At 41.2% G+C, this 22,415-nt stretch overlaps 1 protein-coding gene across 3 annotated transcripts in view; it reads left to right on the top strand.

Moving 5' to 3' along the window:
* The first annotated feature begins 1,504 nt into the window (after window positions 1–1,504).
* TAB3 (TGF-beta activated kinase 1 (MAP3K7) binding protein 3) overlaps window positions 1,505–22,415 on the top strand; it is a 104,283-nt gene continuing 83,372 nt past the window's right edge. For all 3 annotated transcript variants that reach the window (XM_082610418.1, XM_082610416.1, XM_082610417.1), the window contains exon 1: window positions 1,505–1,777. The gene's annotated coding sequence lies outside the window, so the exon portion shown is untranslated. The remainder of the gene's footprint in view (window positions 1,778–22,415) is intronic.

Here is a 22,415-nt window from a genome sequence, read left to right as displayed (position 1 = left end):
ACACTGGTTCCCACTATGCGTGGGTGTGTGACAGGAGCGAATGGCTCCCTTTCTGACCACATCCAGCTTCTAAAATAAGTGGTTCTCAACACTGGAGCTGCTCTGCTTTAGAATGTGGGCTGGGTTCAACTCTGCTTTATGTGTCTCGTTCTCATTCCCAGGCTGCAGGGAGACTGGAAGCTCTCAGGACAGTGGCAGTTCCTTCCCACAGCAGCAGTTGGATGCAGTTTGCAGCTTTCCCCACACTTGCAGACACAGCATCTGGAGCCTCCCTCAGAAACACCAGCATCGGCAGATGCTGCTTCCTCCTCAGAGGTCTGAGTTTCAGCTCCACAAGGCCCCTGGTCTAAATATCTGAATTGTAATGACTGTAATAATCCCAACTGCTTTCCTTGGTTCCACCAGTTCTAGGCATAGTAGCTGCTTCCTGCAGTTGCTACCTCAACAATATATTAAGGGTTCTCTTCTTGCCTTTTTGGTTATATATTTATCAATTCTTTATATTAAATTCTCTCCGTGAAAATACTGGGGGTGGTTTGTTTCCTGACATCACCCCGACTGATTCACTGGACTAAACCCCATGACTGTGAGACTCCCCTCAAGAATTTTCTCTTTGATAGAGTATTTCATGACACCCCGCCTCCAATATCTGTCACTCCTCTCTGTACTCATTTCTATCACAGAATTCACTGTACTGAACTGTCATCATTGTTTTTTTCTCACGCATCTCCATCCTAGGCCAATAGATCCCTGAGGTCAGAGCACATCTGTTTCCTCAGTACCTGGCACATAGGAAACTCTGAAAAACAGGGAGTTTGAATGAATGAATAAATGAATGAGCGAGGAAAAATAAATCAGGAGCAGAAGCAGCTATTTTAGTATGAGATTTGGAAGGCTCATGTAGTGCCAAAATGAAAGAGAAAGTTAGATGGTGATGTGAGAAACAGGAGGGCTGTGGTTGCATACAGCAAGCGACCCGACAACAGAATGAAGGGGCAGCTGAGACTTTGCAAAGAATACTCAGTGACGGAGAGTAGGGACAGGAAAGGGTTGGAGGACTCCCAGAGACGCCAAAGTGTGTAGGCTGTTCGTGCTCTGGAGGAATGACCAAGCCTTAAGGGACGTCTCTCACTTCGCCTCCGGGTCCCGCCCAATCCTTTCCCTGGTTTCGGTCCTGGTTGCTCCGCCCCCTCCTTCTCCGCCCCGCGCTTCCAGAGGAAACAGGTAAAACACGGAGAACTGGGTCCTATTTCAGGGGCTGTTCTGGGCATGCGTCCTCGTCCTTCCGCGCGCAGGCGCAATAACTTCGCCTGGTGCTGCACGTTTCCGATATGGGGTAGCGTTTGCTGTGAAGTCAGCTTAGGTTACCCTCATTGACCGCCTTTCCTGTGGGTCCCCGCCCTCCCGTGGTCGTGGGGGAAGCCTCGCGAGATCATCATCGGCAGTCCCCCGGCGGCGCCATCTTTGTGCCTGGCGAACGACGGCACTCGATGCGAACCCTGAAGCCGGAGGTTCGCTTGCCAAGCTCTCGCCGAGACCGGATCCAGGAAACACGAGGCGGGTCTCGGTGGGAGGGACGCATTGAAGGAGGAGGGAGGAAAGGGGGCGGCGGCGGCGGCGGCTGCTCCTCCTCTCACCGGACCCGGGCCCCGCGCAGCGCGCACCCAAGGGGGGGGTCGGGCGGAGAAGCGGCGCCGGGGCCGGACCCCCCGTGGGAGCTGGCGACTGGCGTGAGGGCAAGGCGGCGGCAGCGGCGGACGGGGAGCAGCGGTTGCGGGTGAGTGTCCGCGAGGAGGCCCGGCACCTGCCCGAGCCGGGACGTCGGGGGTGGCCCTGGGGTCGTCCCGGTGACCCCTCTCCCGGGCGCTGGGCGTGTGCTGGTCTGCGGGTGTCCCGAGGGCTCGTCTCGGCCTGGGGCTGCGGCGGACTCCGGGAAATGCGGGGTTGCCGGAGGTTTGCGCAGGGCCTGGCGCGCCCGCGCCCTCCCGGGACGCCCCTGGAGGCCGAGGAGAGAGGGAGTGGCCGGGGGCCTGGGTTGGCCTTCGCCCCCCGAGCCGAGAGGGATGATGTCCTTCCTCGCCGGACCCTGGGCATTGCAAGTAGTGAACCTCTGTGGACTGGTTTCAAGCCCCAGCAAAGCGTTTGGGAATGAAGACTAGCAGCACCAAGGTTGGGGTTGTCGAGGGTGTTGAGAGACCTGGGGATGGTTAGTAGTAATTGTTCTGAAGGAGGTTTGCAATGATTGTTGGCAGGTGTGGAGTAAGGAGAAGCTACTGTTGACGTTCATTTAAAGAAGATCACACAAGCAGTCCTCTGAGGTCCAGCAACAAATTAGAGTTATTCCCAGTTGGAACTCTATAGTTTAGTGCTGTGTGCCGGCTTATTAAGGTGCCTAAAAGCAGGATTTGGGGGGATGGGATGGGGGACAAGGTGGGTTATAAAGTAAGCTGCATATAAAGTCAGAAGTTCATACCGTTGATGCAAAACATTTATGTCCTTACTGAAACGTAATTTATTTACATTGCTTAAGAAAACTTGTCACCTTTGGTCCAGACGGGCTTATCAATTCCATGTTCATCAGCAACGCTTCTCAACCAGACAACAATTTTGGCATGTGATGTATTTAGTTCTGGTTTGTAAAAGAACAAGAATGAATGGGAAAGAAGAACAATTTGACAAACTTAGCTTCTTTTCCACACTTTAGTGAAGGTAAATATTACATATGTGATTTTTATCTTTACATTTGACCGAACGTAATAATCTGTGTTCTGTCACTCTGAATTTTCTTCCACATGTTTCTTTGACACACTGTCAACACACTGTACAGTTTGTGTTGGAGCAAAGGGAGCTAACATTGAGTATTCAGGCACTGGGCTTGGTGGGTTATGTATGTTTGCATTTAATCCTCATAGCTACCCTGTGCTAAAGATGTTATCTTTGTTGTACAGATAAACACTAACCTCCAGTATTCTTCAGTAACTTTTCTGAGTAGGTCATATAGCTGGTAAATTGTGGAGCTAAAACTCAAACTCATGTGTGTCTGATTCTAGAATATGTGATTTTTCTACTATACTCTGCATAAGTGTATGTGCTGATTAATACATATTTTATGAAAATGGAAATTTTTGTTACAAAGAAACCTTTCAGTTCTGTTGGTAATCTTAAAAGCTTTCAGTGTCCTTGGTTGAAGATAATCTCTTTTTTTTTTTTTTTTTTTTTTTTTTTGGTACGCGGGCTTCTCACTGTTGTGGCCTCTCCCGTAGTGGAGCACAGGCTCAGCGGCCATGGCTCATGGGCCTAGCCGCTCCGCGGCATGTGGGATCTTCCCGGACCGGGGCACGAACCCCGTGTCCCCTGCATCGGCAGGCGGACTCTCAATCACTGCGCCACCAGGGAAGCCCTCATTTTTTTTTTCTTTGCAGATTTTTCTATTTTCTATCCAGAGGTTAACATTTTAGCAGAAGTCTGCTGATTAGTGAGGATTCCTAGTAGTCGGTAGTGACCTATCTGAAATTCAAATGTTTTCAGTATCTTTGCCTTCAGTTTCAGCATGCCCAAGATACTTCAAAGATCAGATATCTTGTTTATTCTGGTCCTGAGTAGCTTTTCAAATTATATTACTAAAATAAAATATGAACTGTTTATAAGGATTTGAATTTGCTTTATCATAACTTGGAGGTCTACACACACATACCCACTCACCCACCTTCTCCAGCAAGTGAAGTACTTGATAGCAGATATTTTCCTTCTCTTTAATCTAGTACAGAGGTTTTGGACCCAGTTTGTGGTTTGCAGAAAATACAGCAGCTGTTCTGGGATCCAGCATAATCTTTTATGGGGCTAGGGAGTGAAAGACCTGAGACGTTGGTGAAACAGTAGAAACATCTTCCCAGTGCATATGGTCATTGGTCACTTTTGTCCCCCACTGGTCTCTGCTCTTGCATCTTTGACTTGATGCTGAACTTGCCTACCTGGCCATTATCTCTGCTCAAGAGAGAGTTCAACTGGAAGAATAGCCGCTGAAAGCTGAAATTAAAAAAAAAAAAATGCTAAGTGCTGGCACTCATCCTCTACCAGGTCATTTGGTTAGGTTTACCTGTCGAATTAATTATCCCTGGCTGGAAGTTCTGGAAACATGGGCATAAGAGGCTGGAAGAAAAAAAAGTCCTGTGCTCCTCAGGACGCATCTGCTTATGTTTTATGGAGTTTAGAGCTTTGCTTGAAATATAATATCTTGAAATCCTCATGGGCGATGTTTGGTAATGAAAGAGCAAGTTTTTCATAATAGTTATAGTCCCAAGAAAGGGTTAAATATATTCCTTACTTGTGAAGGTAATTACTGTATTTGGGCTACTGAGGCGAAAAAAATCAACAAATGATAATGTAACTGAGTGCTCACCAAGTAAATAAAAAAGCCTTTCTGAAATGACTTATATTGCCCCTATATAAAGAAAAGACACCAGGAGATTGTCTCATATGTATTTAGAAGTTTATTTTCATACCTTCCTTATAATAAGCCTCAGTTTATTACCATGACCACAAATATTCATTTGTCTAAAAGTGAAATGGTCCTATGAAATTTTTGAAACTGTCAAAATGAATTCTAAATATTTAAGAACATTTATTATAGTTTAATTTATTGGCAGTTCTATTAATTTATTTGTCTGACCCTCTAACATCCCACTTCTCTCCTGCTTCAAATTTCTCTCCTTCCTTTCCTTCCTCTCTTGCTGATGCTGTTCCTGCTGGTATCTGGAGCTTTCCATTAGTTCTCAGTTGACGCTGAAGTCTTCGGCAGAATGAATGATGACAAGGAGGGCGAGGAAACTTCTCTGAGTCCGTGTGTTCTAGGAGGTCAAGAGGGACCCGGACGGGAGCCCTTTACCCACTCCATTCTTTCTTGCAAAGGACAATGAGAGTAGCCAGAGAGAGGGAGGCAGTGTCAAGACCCTTGCCACGGTTTCTTTTCCTTCTTTCTCTGAAGCATTAAGGAGGAAAGTTTGTGAAAGCCCATCTGCTGCAGGAGTAGCCACTGTTCCCTCATGGTCTTCTGCAGCCCACCCCGACCCTCACACACTTTTTCCTTGCTCCTTTTAGCTGCCATCCCACCCTTCATCCTTTATTCCCAAGTAGGTCGTGCCTTCCTCATCCCAGGATCTCCTTCCACTACAGCTCTGCCTTTTTGTCCTTCTAACTCTGAAGCCTGATACACTGTCGACTGCCCTCTTTCATGCCTTTCCTCCTCCTTGGCCTTGATCATGGAAGCCTAGGCCTGTGGTCCTAGGGGAGCTGACTCCCAGTTAGAGGAGGGAAGAATTCTTTTTTACTTCCAAGGCTTATTGGGGCAGGGATATTCTTTTATTCTAAGTTGACTGTTAAATGGGTTTTCCCATAGAAACATTGCCCATGCAGGTTCGGTATTTTATTATACCTGTAACCTTATGGGTGTTTAAGCTTTAGTGGACTAGCTTGGAAACCTGGCACCTTAGATCGTTGTTTCCTGGGAAGGCAAGTTCTGAGGTTCAAGAGGGTGATTTAAAAAAACAGCTTGTGCTCCAGAAGTTGTTAGGGGTTGCGTGCTTTTTGTTAATTACTCATGGGATGGTAGGGAGCACAGGTTAAGCTATCCAAAATTATCTGTTATGTGGATCAGGTGGCTCTTCTGGGAGATTAAACTGTTAGTCTTTTTAGATGGTCAGTGGAGAATTTCTGAATTTAGGCACATGTTTTGAAATACAATTGAAGTTCAGCCTATCCCAGGTTAATGTTTGTGGTGAATGTTTGTCCTTAGAGCAGATGTGACAGTGTTGTGGAAAAAACAGAATTTTTCTTTGTCGTAAAAGGAATATCTTGTTCCCGCTATTTCTTGCTGCTGTTCTGAAACTTTTCAAGGGTATTGGAACTCCTGCAGTTATTTTACCCAAGTTTACTTAGTGGTAAACATGGACAGTGTTTTATTTTAATCAAAAGATTTTAAAGTAAAGTGTTATTAGTTTGTTGTTGAAGTTGCATGCTGTTACCACCGTTTGTATGGTTCAAACAATTGAGGGATTTCAAAGTGATAAAAGCAAAGCAAAATACATTTAGAATTTGTTATCCATAAATGTGTTCAGTCTTAGCTTGGTTGAAGGACATATTTCTAATAAAAGGCGAGATGGGACTTTTTTTTTTTTGGTCTCCAAACCAATCTTGTTTAAAAATGAATTTGAGTGAAGTACTGCTTATTTTAAGAGTTTACTAGATTATTTAATTACATACAGATTGCAGTGGTTAAAAATAAAATCTCTGGGGGTAAAATGCTCAAATGTTCAGATCTTACTTTTGACACTAACTAGCTCTGTGATCTTGGGCAAGTTGCTTAATCTCTGACCTGTTTCCTCATTTTTGAAATTGGGATAGTGTAATATCTACCTCACAGGAGTTTCATGAGGATTAAATGAGCCAGAGGATGTACAGTATTTAGAATATGCCTAGCAATGGTAAATGCTCAAAAAGAGTTAGTTCTTCTTGCTATTATTACTACTTTGTCATCATCGTTATTACTGCTGCTATTACTCCTTTAGTTACCTTCTGATATCACACCCCTTCTGTTCTGGGCGTGTGTTTGTGTGTGTGTAAGATTATTTATTTGTTAGTTTTTAAATGCAAAGCTTAGGGGGGGCCAGGGAGAGCAGTATATTCATTGCTGGATACATCCAAAATTGGCCATAGTGCAGGAAATTCATAAAATATTAAACTAATTTTTTTCAGTAACACCATTTCTATTATGTTAGGTATAAGGAACTGTGCCACTTTGACGTTATGAGCAAAATTGGATTATTTTAGTAATCGCAGTCTTTATTAAAATTTGTTTAACTATAAGGCCAGAGTCTGTGTAGACAGAGCCTTAATTTCTAAATGGTTCATTTATAAGACTTTCTTTTAGGAAGTCAGCACCATTTTCCCACAGAAATAATGTCACATATGGCCTTTAGATTCCCAGGCCAGCCCAGCATATCTGAATGTGAAGACTGATAGTACTATAAAAACTAACTTCTATGTATAACAGTGTCTCAACAAGAATATGCACTGAGTGCATCAGGTCCTTAAAGATTATGAACACAATCTTGAAGATGGCATGGTGGGGTCACATTCCTTCACGATTCCAGCAAGCACTCCCAAGCCTTGGGCGGAGGGCTTTCTTCTGGTGGAGGCTAAGGACAGGGTAAGTAGTGGGACCTGGTCTCTAGAAGGCAGGAGCTTTTTCCTGGCTTGGCTCCTCAAAAAGCTGTGTAGTGTAGTGGTTGCCCTCAGTCTCTGTTCCATCACTTACAGAACTTCTCATGTGTAAAATGTAGATATAAGTACTGTCTATTTTACAAGGTTCTTGGGAGGATTAAATGTGTTATATATATAAAGCAGTTAAAACAGTACCTGGCCCATTGGTGAGTGCATGAGAAATGTTATATATATATTATTAAGCTTTACTGTTTTAGGACTTCTAGAATACCCCTCTCTACTTGGCTGTTCACTGCCCATATCTGTTGTACTTAATATTTATTTATTTATTTGTTTGTTTATTTGGCCACGCCGGGTCTCAGTTGCAGCATGTGGGATCTAGTTCCCCGGCCAGGGATCGAACCCGGGCCCCCTGAATTGGGAGCAAAGACTCTTAGCCACTGGACCAATAGAGGGAAGTCCCTCTTTTGTACTTAAATAGGATTATTCTCCTCCCTTTCCACTGAGAAATAGTGTCATACCTTTTCATTTTCATCCCTGCCTAAAGTAAGCATCTTTTTTTGTGTGTGTGTTTGTGGCTTTTCTGGGGTTTATTTTATGTAGTAATATTGGAGAAATAGGTGGCATTTAAAGAGTACCTTCTGGGAACCTCTCCTCATCCCCTTTTTAGGCTTTGTAGGGATGTGGAGACAACATTGCTTGAAGATACTGACTGTGGACATGTGATTGGGTCAGAATTGAGGTGCAAACTTTTGACTTTTGGTGGTTCTCGCTGAGTTATTTTTTTAAAAATAGGCACAAATACTACAGAATTCCATATACCTTTCATCCAGGTATACGTAGTGATGGTATGTTTGTCAAAACTAAGACACTAACATTGGTATATTATTATTAGCTAAACTGATTTTATTTGATTTCACTAGTTTTCCCACTAATGTCCTTTTCTGTTTTAGGATCCATTCGAGGGTACCATGTTGCATTTAGTTGTTAGGTCATTTTTAATCTTTAGTGAATAAGTTTCTGTGGCCATAAAACCATTTTCTGATGTAAGCTTTCTGCAGGTCCTCAAAAGGCCAGGTGTTTCCCCTGGGGTTGGCAAGTTCAGGGATTCATCTTGGCACTGAACTTTATAGTTTGAAATAAGAGGAGTCCTATGATAGAGGAAAGAATGCTATGGTGTTAGGGTGAGACTGAAGCATTTTTTTTTTTTTTTTTTTTTTTTTTTTTCTTTTTGCGGTATGCGGGCCTCTCACTGTTGTGGCCTCTCCCGTTGCGGAGCACAGGCTCCGGATGCGCAGGCCCAGCGGCCATGGCTCACGGGCCCAGCCGCTCCGCGGCATATGGGATCCTCCCAGACCGGGGCACGAACCCGTATCCCCTGCATCGGCAGGCGGACTCTCAACCACTGCGCCACCAGGGAGGCCCGAGACTGAAGCATTTTTATAATTTAAAAATATGTTGGACTAAATGGGTTTTATGTACTGTTCACTTTTGGTGGATTTGGCTTCAGAATGACAAGACATTCTTTTTAAAATGTTAAAGATATATAAAAAGTATACTTCATATTGGATGTAGAAGCTAACTGGAATGAATTGCAAAAAGTACTTATAATTTTGATTGAGAAATGAAGTTAGTACAATAATTTGTTACTAATTTAGCACATTTGTTTATATGTGTTGGCTTCAGTTTGTGGTCATGATTGATTTTATTTTGTCTTTTTCAGGGTACTGTATGCTGTAGGTGCCATTGTCATTCTAAATTGTGACATATGCCTTAAGATGGATGGCACAGTCATCACTTAGTGTAAACAAAGTTATCTGTTAGGTTGCACATCATGAGCTTTACTTTAGGAAGTCTTATCTTTTCTGCCCCAGAAATAGGTTTTGCCTATTAGTCATGGATGGCAAAGAAATTAATTTTGAGTTGGTAAAATTTGGATGAAAATGTTTCAATTGAATATGGTATGTGTGGAGGGACACTGTCAGTAAACAAGTACTCTTGGTGGGTGGAAATCCCCTAGTACTTAGAGAAAATTGGCAGAGGGGAGAACTTAAATAGTTTCAGTTGTTTCTACTTATCAAGAGCTGCTTATGACCTTGAACAAATCACCCAACTTCAAAGGACGATGGTTTCTTCGTTTGTATATAAAATTAGGAGATTTGACTAGATGTGTGAATCTATTCATTTCTAAGATTTGAAAGACCCTTTTATTTAATAAAAACCTACTGTATAGCACAGGGAACTATATTCAATATCCTGTGATAAACCATAATGGAAAAGAATGTGGGGAAAAAAAAGAATGTGAAAAAGAATGTGTGTGTGTGTGTGTATATATATATATATATATACACCACTGAATCACTTTGCTGTACTGCAGAAATTAACACAACATTGTAAATCAACTGTACTTGAATAAAATAAATTTAAAAAACCTATAAGGTCAAGTTGCTTGTCTTGGATCTTTATGAATCAGCATTAGTCACTAATCTAGATATAAATCAGTTTATCTTTCAGGGTTCAAATAGTTTCAAACCATTGTTACTTAAGTTTGAGAGTCTCTAGTTGGTTTGACAGCTCTATCAATATTTTTTGGTAATTAGCATGTTGTCTAATACTTGCTTTTTTAGTTTTTGTTAGTTATTTAATTTCTGTGCTTTGACCTGAAGTAGTGGACTTCAAACTTTTTTGCTCTCATATCCCCTAACCAATTTTGAAAAATAGGTAGTACTCTTTCACACTTAAAAAATTATTAAAATTTAATATATGTACAGAAAGTACACATCAAAAAATTATTAAAATTGAATATATGTACAGAAAGTACAGATCATTAGTGAACAGTTTAGTGAATTTTCACAAACTGAGCACACTTGTGTACCAGCAGCCAGATCAAGAAAGTGAACATGACCAGCCAGTTTCAGAAGCCCCTATCATCCCCCCACCATTTCCATGACTTTTTTTAAAATTTAATTTTATTTATTATTTTATTTTTGGCTGCATTGGGTCTGCGTTGCTGTGCGAGGGCTTTCTCTAGTTGCGGTGAGCGGGGGCTACTCTTTGTTGTGGTGCACGGGCTGCTCATTGCGGTAGCTTCTCTTGTTGCAGAGCACGGGCTCTAGGCGTGCGGGCTTCAGTAGTTGTGGCATGCGAGCTCTAGAGCGCAGGCTCAGTAGTTGTGGCACACGGACTTAGTTGCTCCGCGGCATGTGGGATCTTCCCGGACCAGGGATTGAACCCGTGTCCCCTGCATTGGCAGGTGGATTCTTAACCACTGCGCTACCAGGGAAGCCCTTCCCTGACTTTTTTATTTTTGGCTGCGTTGGGTCTTCGTTGCGGCGTGCGGGCTTCTCACTGCAGTGGCTTCTCTTATTGCGGAGCACGGCGCGCAGGCTTCAGTAGTTGTGGCGCACGGGCTTAGTTGCTCTTCGGCATGTGGGATCTGCCCGGGCTAGGACTCGAACCCGTGTCCCCTGCATTGGCAGGCGGATTCTTAACCACTGCGCCACCAGGAAAGCCCACCTTCCCTGACTTTTAACATCAAAGATTAGGTTTGCCTACTTTTGTATTTTATATAAATGGAATCCTACTGTACTCTCTTTTGCAGCATTATGAATGTGAGATTTATCTGTATTGTGTATAGTTGTTAACTATTCCTTCTCATTACTGTATGTTTCATTATGTGACTATATCATTATATATCATTCTGTTGTTGACGGGTATGTAGGTAGGTCTCAGTTTTTGGAGAATGTCTTTGTTGACCTTGGAGTGGGCAAAGATTTCTTAAACAGAACTTTTTCAATGATGCATATTTGTTTTAGAGTTGTGACTAGAGAAAGAATGAGAAAACTGGCTTACTTTAATATGGGCATCTAAACAATTTTGAAAATATTGATATATAGTAAGAATCTTTTAGTCTGTAAATCTTAGGGAAAGTGTCAGATTTAAAACTAGATGTAGGTGACTGAGGTTTGTGCTTTTATAACTGTTTTGGGTGGTATTCCTTCAGAAATGTGTCATGTACTCCCTTGCCTATTTTGACTTGCTGATTTGTAGAAGTTCTTTACTGTATGCTAGAAATGAGCCCTCACTCACTGCAAGGGCATGCTTTTTCATTTTTAATGTGTCTTCTGATAAACAAAAGTTTTAAATTTTAACGTAGTCTGATTTATCAGTGTTTTCTTTTATGTTTAAACTAGACATCAGGTTCAGTTTAAAATATCCTTTCCTATCCCAAGGTCTTGAAGATATTCTCTGTCATCTTCCAGAAACTTTATTGTTTTAGCTTTCTTATATAGGTCTAACATCTACCTGAAAGTAATTTTTGTGCATCGTGTGAGGAAGAGGACAATATTACTTTTTTCCACATGGATAGCTAATTGGCCCAGCACACTGTCTTTTCCCTACTAGTGTCAGGAATCAGATATTCCTGTGGCTCTGGTTGTGTTTCTCGGTTGTCTGTTCTGTTCCATTGGTCGTTGCACTGATACCACACTGTCTTCTTTACTGTAGCTTTGTCATAAGTCTTGATGTTCAGTAGAACAAGTTCTTCCACCCAATTGTCCTTTGAGAGCATCTTGGCTATTCTTGGCCCTTTGCACATTTATGTGAGTTTTAGTATCATCTTGGAACTTCCCACACATCACACATACACACACTGACACAACATACCGAGGGATTTTGACTGAATTTGCATGGAATCTATAGAGCAATTTAGGAAGAATTGACATCTTTATCATGTTGCTTTCTAGTTCATGAACATGATATACCACTCCATTTATTTAGGTCCTCTTTAATTTTTCTCAGTAATGTTTATAATTTTCTCCAAAAGTCGTTCACAACTTTTGAGAGTTTTATTCCTAGATCTTGATATTTTTTGATATTGTAAGTTTTTATAGATTTCATTTGTTTGTAAAAATACAATTGACTTTTGTATATCAAGCTTGTATCTATCAGTTGTGCTAAACGTTTATTACTTTTAGGAATTTATCTTTTAGAATCTTGTTTTTTCCTTTCAAACTGTTACACTTTTGTTTCTTAGTGTTCCGTCTAGTACTTATATTATAACATAAACTAAGTGAATAGAAGTGGTAGTAGAGGGCACTATTTTCTAGTTCCCTTTCTCAAAGGGAAAACTTTCAACATTTCTTCTCTAAGTATGATACTTGGTGTAATTTTTTCCCTGTTACTCTATTAAAGTTTCATTCTGTTCTTGGTTTGGTAAGAGCTCATATCATGAGTGATACTCGATTTTATCAAATGCTTTTCCTATTGTTAATATATTATTTTGCTTCTCGAATCAAATTATATCGATAGATTTCCTAACGCCAAATCAACTTTGCATTCCAGGAATAAACCCAATTTGGTCATTATCACATTTTCCTCTTACTTAACATAGGAACTTTGTATCTTTGTTCTTGAGTGAGATTGGCCTCTGATTTTGTTTTATTGTCCAGTTTTGGCAGACTTGTAAAAAGAGTTAAGGAAGGTACCTGTTCTTTCTTTAAAAAAAATTTGTTTTTTCTATTTATTTAAACTAAAACAAAACAAGTTCACCCATTTCTTCCACTCCCACCTCTTGCAATCACAAATCTGTTTTCTGTATCTATGAGCTTTTTTTTTCTTTTTAAGATTCTGCAAATAATAGAGACTATATGATGTTGCATATAATAGAGACCATATGATGTTTTCTTCCTCTGACTTTTTTCACTTACCATAATGCCCTTGAAAAGCCCTTGAGGTCCATCCATGTTGTCACAAATGGCAAGATTTCATTCTGTTCTAAGGCTGAATAATACACCACAGTTTCCTTTATGCATTCATTCCTTGAGGGACCCTTAGGTTGTTTCCATATTTTGGCTATTTTATAATTTATATAATGCTTCAGTGAACATGGGGGTGCATATAGCTTTCCAAATTAGTGTTCTTGTTTTCTTTAGATAAATACCCAAACATGGAATTGCTGGATTGTATGGTAGTTCTCTTTTTGATATTTTTGAGGAACCTCCATACTGTTTTCCATAGTGGCTGCACCAATTTACATTACCACCAACAGTGCACAAGGGTTCCCTTTTCTCACATCCTTGCCAGCACTTGTTATTTCTTGTCTTTTTGATAATAGTCATTCTGAGAGGTGTGAGGTGGTATCTCATTGCGGTTTTGATTTTCATTTCCCTGATGATTAGTGATGTTAAGCACCTTTTCATGTACCTTTTGGCCATCTATATGTCTTCTTTGGAAAAATGTCTATTCACATCTACCCATTTTTTAATCAGATTGTTTTTTTTTCTGTGGAGTTGTGTGAGTTTTTTGTATATTTTGAATATTAGTCCGTTATCAGATGTATGATGTGAAAATATTTTCTCCCATTCTGTAGGTTGCCTTTTCATTTCTTGATGTTTCCTTCACTGCACAGAAGCGTTTTTGGTTTGATGTAATCCCACTTGTTTAGTTTTGCTTTTGTTGCCTTTGCTTTTGGTGTCAGATCCAAACAATGATCACCAAGACCTATGTCAAGGAGCTTACTGCCTATGTTTTCTTTTAGGAGTTTTATGGTTTTGGGTCTTACAGTCATGTCTTTAATCTATTTTGAATTAATTTTTGGGTATAGTGTAACATAGTGGTCTGTTTATTGTTTTGCATGTGGCTATCCAATTTTCCCAACACGATTTATTGAAGAGACTCATTTTCCCATTGAGTGGAGGAGCACCTAAGCCATTTTTCAGGACGTGTATTACTTTTTTAAAAAATATCTTTATTGGAGTATAATTGTTTTACAATGGTGTGTTAGTCTCTGCTTTATAATAAAGTGAATCAACTATACATATACATATATCCCCATATCTCCTCCCTCTTGCATCTCCCTCCCTCCCACCCTCCCTATCCCACCCCTCTAGGTGGTCACAAAGCACCGAGCTGGGGCTTCCCTGGTGGCGCAGTGGTTGAGAGTTCACCTGATGATGCAGGGGACATGGGTTCGTGCCCCGGTTCGGGAGGATCCCACATGCCGCGGAGCGGCTGGGCCCGTGAGCCATGGCCGCTGAGCCTGTGCGTCCGGAGCCTGTGCTCTGCAACGGGAGAGGCCACAACAGTGAGAGGCCCGCGTACCGCAAAAAAAAAAAAAAAAAAAAAAAAAAGCACCGAACTGATCTCCCTGTGCTATGTGGCTGCTTCCCACTACTTATGTTTTACATTTGGTTGTAAGTCCATGCATGCCACTCTCTCACTTCGTGCCAGATTACCCTTCCCTCTCCCCATGTCCTCAAGTCCATTCTCTGTGTCTGCATCTTTATTCCTGTCCTGTCCCTAGGTTCTTCAGCACCTTTTTTTTAATTCCATATATATGTGTTAGCATACGGTATTTGTTTTTCTCTTTCTGACTTACTTCACTCTGTATGACAGACTCTAGGTCCATCCACCTCACTCCAAATAACTCACTTTCGTTTCTTTTTATGGCTGAGTAATATTCTGTTGTATATATGTGCCACATCTTCTTTATCCATTCGTCTGTGGAGGCACACTTAGGTTGCTTCCATGCCCTGGCTATTATAAATAGGGCCGCAATGAACATTGTAGTACATGACTCTTTTTGAATTATGGTTTTCTCAGGGTATATGCCCAGTAGTGGGATTGCTGGGTCGTATGGTAGTTCTATTTTTAGTTTTTTAAGGAACTTAAAAAAGAACTTACTGTTCTCCATAGTGGCTGTATCAGTTGACATTCCCACCAACAGTGCAGGAGGGTTCGCTTTTCTCCATACCCTCTCCAGCATTTATTGTTTGTAGATTTTTTGATGATGGCCATTCTGAATGGTGTGAAGTGACACCTCATTGTGGTTTTGACTTGCACTTCTCTAATGATTAGTGATGTTGAGCATTCTTTCATGTGTTTGTTGGCAGTCTGTATATCTTCTTTGGAGAAATGTCTATTTAGTTCTTCTGCCTATTTTTGGATTGGGTTGTTTGTTTTTTTGATATTGAGCTGCATGTAAATGTTGGAGATTACTCCTTTGTCAGTTGCTTCATTTGCAAATATTTTCTCCCATTCTAAGGGTTGTCTTTTCGTCTTGTTTATGGTTTCCTTTGCTGTGCAAAAGCTTTGAAGTTTCATTAGGTCCCATTTGTTTATTTTTGTTTTTATTTCCTTTCCTCTAAGAGGTGGGTCAAAAAGGATCTTGCTGTGATTTATGTCATAGAGTGTTCTGCCTATGTTTTTTTCTAAGAGTTTTATAGTGTCTGGCCTTGCATTTAGGTCTGTGATCCATTTTGAGTTTATTTTTGTATAGCGTTAGGGAGTGTTCTAACTTCATTCTTTTACATGTAGCTGTCCAGTTTTCTCAGCACCACTTACTGAAGAGGCTGTCTTTTCTCCGTTGTATATTCTTGCCTCCTTTATCAAAAATAAGGTGATCATCTGTGCATGGGTTTATCTCTGGGCTTTCTGTCCTGTTCCATTGATCTATATTTCTGCTTTTGTGCCAGTACCATACTGTCTTCATTACTGTAGCTTTGTAGTATAGCCTGAAGTCAGGGAGCCTGATTCTTCCAGCTCCATTTTTCTTTCTGAATATTGCTTTGGCTATTTGGGGTCTTTTGTGTCTCCACACAAATTGTGAAAATTTTTGTTCTAGTTCTGTGAAAAATGCCATTGGTAGTTTGATAGGGATTGCATTGAATCTGTAGATTGCTTTGGGTAGTATAGTCATTTTCACAATGTTGATTCTTCCAATCGAAGAACATGGTATATCTCTCCATCTGTTTGTATCATCTTTAATTTCTTTCATCAATGTCTTATCGTTTTCTGCATACAGTTCTTTTGTCTCCTTAGATGGGTTTATTCCTCGGTATTTTCTTCTTTGTGTTGCAGTGGTAAATGGGAGTGTTTCCTTAATTTCTGTTTCAGATTTTTCATCATTAGTGTATAGGAATGTAAGAGATTTCTGTGCATTAATTTTGTATCCTGCTACTTTACCAAATTCATTGATTAGCTCTAGTAGTTTTCTGGTGGCATCTTTAGGATTCTCTATGTATAGTATCATGTTATCTACAAACAGTGACAGCTTTACTTCTTCTTTTCTGAATTGGATTCCTTTTATTACTTCTCTGATTGCTGTGGCTAAAACTTCCAAGACTGTGTTGAATACTAGTGGTGAGAGTGGGCAGCCTTTTCTTGTTTTGATCTTAGTGGAAATAGTTTCAGTTTTTCACCATTGAGAACGAAGTTGGCTGTGGGTTTGTCATATATGGCCTTTACTATGTTGAGGTAAGTTCTCTCTGTGCCTACTTTCTGGAGGGTTTTTATCATAAAGGGGTGTTGAATTTTGTCAAAAGCTTTTTCTGCATCTATTGAGATGATCGTATGGTTTTTCTCCGTCAATTTGTTAATATGGTGTATCAAACTGATTGACTTGCGTATATTGAAGAATCCTTGCATTCCTGGGATAAACCCCACATGATCATGGTGTATGATCCTTTTAATGTGCTGTTGGATTCTGTTTGCTAGTATTTTGTTGAGGATTTTTGCATCTGTGTTCATCAGTGATATTGACCTGTAGTTTTCTTTCTTTGTGACATCCTTGTCTGGTTTTGGTATCAGGGTGATGGTGGCCTCGTAGAATGAGTTAGGGAGTGTTCCTCCCTCTGCTATATTTTGGAAGTGTTTGAGAAGGATAGGTGTTACCTTTTCTCTAAATGTTTGATAGAATTCACCTGTGAAGCCAACTGGTCCTGAGCTTTTGTTTGTTGGAAGATCTTTAATCACAGTCTCAATTTCTGTGCTTGTGATTGGTCTGGTTATATTTTCTATTTCTTCCTGGTTCAGTCTCAGAAGGTTGTGCTTTTCTAAGAATTTGTCCATTTCTTCCAGGTTGTCTATTTTATTGGCATATAGTTAGTTGCCTGTAGTAATCTTTCATGATCCTTTGTATTTCTGCAGTGTCAGTTGTTACTTCTCCTTTTTCATTTCTCGTTCTATTGATTTGAGTCTTTTCCCTTTTTTTCTTGATGGGTCTGGCTAATGGTTTATTAGTTTTGTTTATCTTCTCAAAGAATCAGCTTTTAGTTTTGCTATCCTTTCCTTCATTTTTTCTTTATTTCTGATCTTTATGGTTTCTTTCCTTCTGCTAACTTGGGGGTTTTTTGTTCTTCTTCCTCGAATTGCCTTAGGGGTAAGGTTAGGTTGTTTATCTGAAATATTTCTTTCTTGTTTCTTGAGGTAGGATTGTATTGCTATAAACTTCCCTCTTAGAACTGCTTTTGCTGCATCCCATAGGTTTTGGGTCGCCATGTTTTCATTGTCATCTGTTTCTAGGTATTTTTTGATTTCCTCTTTGATTTCTTCAGTGATCTCTTGATTATTAAGTAGTGTATTGTTTAGCCTTCATGTGTTTGTATTTTTTACAGATTTTTTTCCTGTAATTGATATCTAGTCTCATAGCGTTGTGGTTGGAAAAGATACTTGATACGATTTCAGTTTTCTTAAATTTACCAAGGCTTGATTTGTGACGCAAGATATGACCTATCCTGGAGAATGTTCCATGAGCACTTGAGAAGAAAGTGTATTCTGTTGTTTTTGGGTGGAATGTCCTGTAAATATCAATTAAGTTATTATTATTATTTTTTTTTTTGTGCGGTACGCAGGCCTCTCACTGCTGCGGCCTCTCCCGTTGCGGAGCACAGGCTCTGGACGCGCAGGGCCAGCGGCCATGGCTCACGGGCCCAGCTGCTCCACGGCATGTGGGATCCTCCTGGACCGGGGCACGAACCCATGTCCCCTGACTCGGCAGGCGGACTCTCAACCACCGCGCCACCAAGGAAGCCCAAGTTATTTCTTTTTAATGTATCATTTAAAGCTTGTGTTCCTTTATTTATTTTCATTTTGGACGATCTGTTCATTGGTGAAAGTGGGGTGTTAAAGTCCCCTACTATGATTGTGTTACTCTCAATTTCCCCTTTTATGGCTGTTAGCATTTGCATTACGTATTGAGATGCTCCTATGTTGGGTGCATAAATATATACAATTTTTATATCTTCTTCCTGGATTGATCCCTTGATCATTATGTAGTGTCCTTCTTTGTCTCTTATGATAGTCTTTATTTTAAAGTCTATTTTGTCTGATATGAGAATTGCTGCTCCAACTTTCTTTTGATTTCCATTTGCATGGAATATGTTTTTCCATCCCCTCACTTTCAGTCTCTATGTGTCCCTAGATCTAAAGTGGGTCTCTTGTAGACAGCATATATACGGGTCTTGTTTTTGTATCCATTCAGCCAGTCTATGTCTTTTGGTGGGAGCATTTAAACCATTTACATTTAAGGTAATTATCGGTATGTATGTTCTTATTACCATTTTCTTAGTTGTTTAAGCTTGTTATTGTAGGTCTTTTTCTTCTCTTGTGTTTCCTGCCTGGAGAAGTTCCTTTGGCATTTGTTGTAAAGCTGGTTTGGTGGTGCTGAATTCTCCTAGCTTTTGCTTGTCTGGAAAGGTTTTAATTTCTCTGTCGAATCTGAATGAGATCCTTGCTGGGTAGAGTGATCTTGGTTGTAGGTTTTTCCCTTTCATCCCTTTAAATATGTCCTGCCAGTCCCTCCTGGCTTGCAGAGTTTCTGCTGAAAGATCAGCTGTTAACCTTATGGGCATTCCCTTGTGTGTTATTTGTTGTTTTTCCCTTGCTGCTTTTAGTATGTTTTCTTTGTATTTAATTTCTGACAGTTTGATTAATATGTGTCTTGGCATGTTTCTCCTTGGATTTATCCTGTATGGGACTCTCTGTATTTCCTGGACTTGATTAACTCTTTCCTTTCCCATATTAGGGAAATTTTCAACAGTAATCTTTTCAAATATTTTCTCAGTCCCTTTCTTTTTCTCTTTTTCTGGGACCGCTATAATTCGAATATTGGTGCGTTTAATGTTCTCCCAGAGGTCTGTAAGAATGTCCTCAGTTGTTTTCATTCTTTTTTCTTTATTCTGCTCTGTGGTAGTTATTTCCACTATTTTATCTTCCAGGTCATTTATCCGTTCTTCTGCCTCAGTTATTCTGCTATTGATTCCTTCTAGAGAATTTTTAATTTCATTTATTGTCTTGTTCATCATTGTTTGTTTGCTCTTTAGTTCTTCTAGGTCCTTGTTAAACGTTTCTTTTATTTTCTCCATTCTATTTGCAAGATTTTGGATCTTTACTGTCATTAGTAGACTGCCTGTTTCCTCATCATTTGTTTGGTTTGGTGGGTTTTTACCTTGCTCCTTCATCTGCTGTGTGTTTCTCTGTCTTCTCATTTTGCTTATCTTACTGTGTTTGGGGTCTCCTTTTTGCAGGCTGCAGGTTCATAGTTCCCGTTGTTTTTGGTGTCTGCCCCCAGTGGGAAAGGTTGGTTCAGTGGGTTGTGTCGGCTTCCTGGTGGAGGGGACTGGTGCCTGTGTTTTGGTGGATAATGCTGGATCTTGTCTTTCTGGTGGGCAGGACTGTGTCCGGTGGTGTGTTTTGGGGTGTCTGTGTCTTTATTATGATTTTTGGAACCTTTCTGCTAATGGGTGGGGTTGTGTTCCTGTCTTGCTAGTTGTTTGGCATAGGGTGTCCAGCACTGTAGCTTGCTGGTCATTGAGTGGAGCTGGGTCTTCACATTGAGATGGGGATATCTGGGAGAGCTTTCGCCATTTGATGTTACATGGAGCTGGAAGGTCTCTGGTGGACCAGTGTCCTGAACTTGGCCTTCCCACCTCAGAGGCACAGGCCTGACACCCGGTCGGAACACCAAGACCCTGTCATCCACCTGGCTCAGAAGAAAAGAGAGAAAAAAGGAAAAAAAAAAGAATAAAATAAAATTGTTGTTAAAGTAAAAGTTGAAAAAATAATTATTAAATATAAAAGAAACTTAAAAAGTAATATAAAAAGAGAAAAAAAGGGAGAGAAACCAAACCAAGAAACAAATCCACTGATGATAAGTGCTGAAAAGTATACTAACAAAACAAAACACACACACAAAAAAACTGGATAGACAGAACTCTAGGACAAATGGTAAAAGCAAAGCTATACAGACAAATCACACAAAGAAGCATACACATACACACTCACAAAAAGAGAAAAAGGAAAAAAATAATTCTATATATTAAAAAAAAGGAAGAGAGCGACCAAATCAATAAACAGATCTACCAGTGATAATAACCTCTACATACTGACTTAAGATAAGCATAAATCTGGAAATAAATCAGATGCAGAAAGCAAACCCCAGGTCTATGGTTGCTCCCAAAGTCCACCACCTCAATTTTGGAATGACTTGTCTATTCAGGTATTCCACAGATGCAAGATACATCAAGTTGATTATGGAGATTTAATCCACTGCTCCTGAGGCTGCTGGGAGAAATTGCCCTTTCTCTTCTTTGTTCTCACAGCTCCTGGGATTTAGCTTTGGATTTGGTCCCGGCTGTGCGTGTAGGTCTCCTGAGGTCGTCTGTTCTCACCCAGACAGGACGGGGTTAAAGGAGCAGCCGATTAGGGGGCTCTGGCTCACTCAGGCCAGTGGTAGGGAGGAGTACAGAGTGCGGGGCAAGCCTGCGGCAGCAGAGACCAGCATGACGTAGCAACATCCTGAGGTGTGTCATGTGTTCTCCCAGGGAAGTTGTCCCTGGATCTCGGGACCCTGGCAGTGGTGGGCTGCACAGGCTCCCGGGAGCGGAGGTGTGGATAGTGACCTGTGCTTGCACACAAGTTTTTTAGTGGCTGCAGCAGCAGCCTTAGCGTTTCATGCCCACCTCTGGTGTCCGCGCTGATAGCTGCGCTCGCGCCCATCTCTGGAGCTCGTTTAGGCGGTGCTCTGAATCCCCTCTCCTCGCGCACCCCAAAACAATGGTTTCTTGCCTCTTAGGCAGTTCCAGAGTTTTTCCCAGCTAGCTGTGGTGCACTAGCCCCCTTCAGGGTATATTCACGCGGCCAACCCCAGTTTTCTCCCTGGGATCTGACCTCTGAAGCCTGACCGTGAACTCCCAGCCCCCACCCTCCCTGGTGGGTGAACAGACAAGCCTCTCGGGCTGGGGAGTGCTGGTTGGCACCGATCCTCTGTGTGGGACTCTCCCCACTTTGCCCTCTCCACCCCTGTTGCTGCACTCTCCTCCGTGGCTCCGAAGCTTCCCCCCCCGCCACCCCCACCCCCATCTCCGCCAGTGAAGGGGCTTCCTAATGTGTGGAAACTTTTCCTTCTTCACAGCTCCCTCCCAGAGGTGCAAGTCCTGTCCCTATTCTTTTGTCTCCTTTTTTTTTTGCCCTACTGAGTTACGTGGGAAGTTTCTTGCCTTTGGGGAAGTCTGAGGTTTTCTGCCAGCGTTCAGTAGGTGTTCTGTAGGAGTTGTTCCACATGTAGATGTATTTCTGATATATTTGTGGGGAGGAAGGTGATTTCCACATCTTACTCCTCAACCATCTTGAAGGTCTCCCTCCATACTGTTTTGATTAGTATAACTTTGTAATATAGTTTGAAACCAGAAAGCGTGATGCCTCCAGCTTTGTTCTTATTTCTCAGGATTGGCTATTGGAGGTCTTTTGTGATTCCATACAAATTTTAGGATTGTTTATCTTTTTGTGAAAAATACCATTGGAATGTTGATAGGGATTTCATTGAATCTGTGGATTGCTTTGGGTAGTATAGACATTTTAACAGTATTAATTCTCCCAATCCATGAGCATAGACTATTTTTCTATTTATTTCTGTCTTCAGTTTCTTTTGTCAGTGTCTTGTAGTTTTCAGTATATAGGTCTTTAATCTCCTTGGTTAGATTTATTCCTAGGTAGTTTATTCTTTTTGATGCAGTTGTAAATGGGATTATTTTCTTAATATCTCTTTCTGATAGTTAATTATTAGTGTAAAGAAACAGGGTTGTTTTTTTTTTTTTTTTTTTTTGCGGTATGCGGGCCTCTCACTGTTGTGGCCTCTCCCGCTGCGGAGCACAGACTCCGGACGCGCAGGCCCAGCGGCCATGGCTCACGGGCCCAGCCGCTCCGCAGCATATGGGATCCTCCCAGACCGGGGCACGAACCCGTATCCCCTGCATCGGCAGGCGGACTCTCAACCACCGCGCCACCAGGGAGGCCCGAAACAGGGGTTTTGTGTATTGATTTTGTATCCTGAAAGTTTACTGAATTTGTTTATTAGTTGAAACAGTTTTTTGATGGAATCCTATGGGTTTTCTATATATAATCTCATGTTGTCTGCAAAA

The sequence above is a fragment of the Mesoplodon mirus genome, assembly GCF_964341445.2.
Source record: "Mesoplodon mirus genome assembly, chromosome: X".
Lineage (NCBI taxonomy): Eukaryota > Metazoa > Chordata > Mammalia > Artiodactyla > Ziphiidae > Mesoplodon > Mesoplodon mirus.
This window is presented reverse-complemented; position numbering and strand designations above follow the sequence as displayed.